Below are 3351 nucleotides of genomic sequence, written 5' to 3' on the forward strand. Positions count from 1 at the left end.
GTTGCTAATGAATCTATCTAGAGGTTCTCTTTAACTCTTGACCGGGTCAATATGAATCTAGAGTCCTCTATCAACCTCTGGACCCTGGGCTTACTATGAAGTCTCTAGTCACTGTCCTGGTTGCTGAGTTCTATCTAACTCTGACCTGGTCTATGAATCTAGAGTCCTCTATCTAACTTGACCTGTTCTTGAGACGTAAGCTTGAATCTCTGACGTTCGGTAGAATCTAGAGTCTTACTTCGTCCTATGTGATCTATTAACACTTCTGATATCTAGGGACTCTAGGGTCTACTCTGAACCTTCTATGATCAGAGTCCTCTTAACTAGCTTGACTTCATGATTAGAGTCCTACACCTGGGTTCTATGAATCTGAGAGCTCTATCTAACTCTGACCGTGGGTTCTATGAATCTAGAGTCCTCTATCTATCAACTCTGACCTGGGTTCTATGAAATCTAGAGTCCTCTATTCTAACGTCTGACCTGGTTCTATGAATCTGAAGAGTCCTCTATCTACTCTGACCTGGGTTCTATGAATCTATAGTCACGTTCTATCTAACTCTGAGACCTGCGTGTCTTATGAATCTAGAGTTCCTCTAACTAACTTCTGACCTGGGTTCTATGAATCTAGAGTCCTCTATCTAACTCTGACCTGGGTTCTATGAATCTAGAGTCCTCTATCTACTCTGACCTAGGTTCTATGAATCTGAGTCCTCTATTCTATCTAACTCTGACCTGGGTTCTTATGAATCTATGAGTCCTTATCTAAACTCTGACTGGGTCTATGAATCTAGAGTCTCTATCTAACTCTCTGACCTGGGTTCTATCTAGAAGATCATAGAGTCCTCTATCTAACTCTGACTAGGGTTCTATGAATCTAGAGTCCTCTATCTAATCTGTCTGACCTGGGTTCTATGAATCTAGAGTCCTCTATCTATAACTCTGACCTGGTTTCTATTGAATTCTAGAGGCTCTATCTAACTCTGACCTGGGTTCTATGATCTAGATTCCTCTATCTAACTCTGACCTAGGGTTCTATGAATCTAGAGTCCTCTATCAACTCTGTCTGACCGGGTCTATGAATTAGAGTCCGCTCTAACTAACTCTGACCTGGGTTCTATTGAAGTCTAGAGCTCCTCTATCTGACTCTTGACCTGGGTTCTATGAATCTAGAGTCCTCTAATTGCGTGAGAGTGAGAGACCTCTGACCTGGTTCCATATGAATCTAGGGTCCTCTATTCTAACTCTTTTCTGACCTGGGTTCTATGGAATCTAGAGTGCGCTTCTATCTAACTCTGAACCTGGGTTTCTATGAATCTAGAGTCCTCTATCTAATCTTCTGACCTGGGTTCTAATGAATCTAGAGTCCTCTAACAACGCTGACCTGAGGTTCTATGAATCTAGAGTCCTCATGCAACTCTGACCTGGGTTCTATGAATCTAGAGTCCTCTAACTAACTATCCTGACCTGGGTTCTATGAATCTAGAGTCCTCTATCTAAACACTGTCTGACCTGGGTTCTATGAATCTAGAGTCCTCTATCTAACTCTGACCTGGGTTCTATGAATCTAGAGTCCTCTATCTAACTCTGACCTGGGTTCTATGAATCTAGAGTCCTCTATCTAACTTCTGACCTGGGTTCTATGAATCTTAGATCCTCTATCTAAACTCTGACTGGGTTCTATGAATCTAGAGTCCCTATCTAACTCTGTCTTACCTGGGTTCTATGAATCTAGAGTCCTCTATCTATACTTCTGACCTGGGTTCTATGAATCTAGAGTCCTCTATCTAACTAACTCTGACCTGGTTCTATGAATCTAGAGTTCTCTATCTAACTCTGACCTGGTTCTATGAATCTAGAGTCCTCTATCTAACGCTGACCTGGGTTCTATGAATCTAGATCCTCTATCTAACTCTGACCTAGGTTCTATGAATCTAGAGTCCTCTATCTAAACTCTGACCTAGGTTCTATGAATCTAGAGTCTCTATCTAATCTTCTGACCTGTGTCTATGATCTAAGTCCTCTAACTAAACTTTGAACCTGGGTTCTATGAATCTAGAGTCCTCTATCTAACTCTGACCTGGGTTCTATGAATCTAGAGTCCTCTTATCTATCTAACTCTGACCTGGGTTCTATGGAATCAGAGTCCTCTATCTAACTCTGACCTGGGTTCTATGAATCTAGAGTCCTCTATCTAACTCTGACCTGGTTCTATGAATCTAGAAGTCCTCTATCTAACTCTGACCTAGGTTCTATGAATCTAGAGTCCTCTATCTAACCTGTCTGACTGGGTTCTATGAATCTAGAGTCCTCTAACTAACTTTGACCTGGTTCTATGAATCTAGAGTCCTCTATCTAAACTCTGACCTGGGTTCTATGAATCTAGAGTCCTCTATCATCTAACTCTGACCTGTTCTATGAATCTAGATCCTCTATCTAACTCTTACCTGGGTTCTATGAACTCGATCCTCTATCTAACCTCTGACCTGGGTTCTATGAATCTAGAGTCCTCATATCTAACTCTGACCTAGTTCTATGAATCTAGAGTCCTCTATCTAACTCTCGTCTACCTGGTTCTATGAATCTAGAGTCCTCTATCTAACTAACTCTGACCTGGTTCTATGAATCTAGAGTCCTCTATCTAACTCTGACCTGGGTTCTATGAATCTAGAGTCCTCTATCTAACCTGACCTGGTTCTATGAATCTAGAGTCCTCTATCTAACTCTCTGACCTGGTTCTATGAATCTAGAGTCCTCTAACTAACTTGACCTGGGTTCTATGAATCTAGAGTCCTCTATCTAACTCTGACCTGGGTTCTTATGAATCTAGAGTCCTCTATCTATCTAACTCTGACCTGGGTTCTATGATCTAGACCTCTAACTACTCTGACCTGGTTCTATGAATCTAGAGTCCTCTATCTAACTCTGACCTGGGTTTCTATGAATCTAGAGTCCTCTAACTAACTACTCTGACCTGGGTTCTATGAATCTAGATCCTCTATCTAACTTCTGACCTGGGTTCTATGAATCTAGAGTCCTCTATCTAACTCTGACCTGGGGTTCTATGAATCTAGAAGTCCTCTTATCTAAACTCTGACCTGGTTCTATTGAATCTAGAGTCCTCTAATCTAACTCTGACCTGGGTTCTATGAATCTAGAGTCCTCTATCTAACTCTGACCTGGTTCTATGATCTGAGCTTCTAACTACTCTGACCTGTTCAGAATCTAGAGTCCTCTATCTTACTCTGACCTGGGTTCTATGAATCTAAGTCCTCTATCTAACTCTGTCTGACCTGGGTTCTTGATCTCTAGAGTCCTCTATCTAACTCTGACCTGGGTTCTATGAATCTAGAG

The sequence above is a fragment of the Salvelinus sp. IW2-2015 genome, unplaced genomic scaffold (assembly GCF_002910315.2).
Source record: "Salvelinus sp. IW2-2015 unplaced genomic scaffold, ASM291031v2 Un_scaffold16393, whole genome shotgun sequence".
NCBI lineage: Eukaryota > Metazoa > Chordata > Actinopteri > Salmoniformes > Salmonidae > Salvelinus > Salvelinus sp. IW2-2015.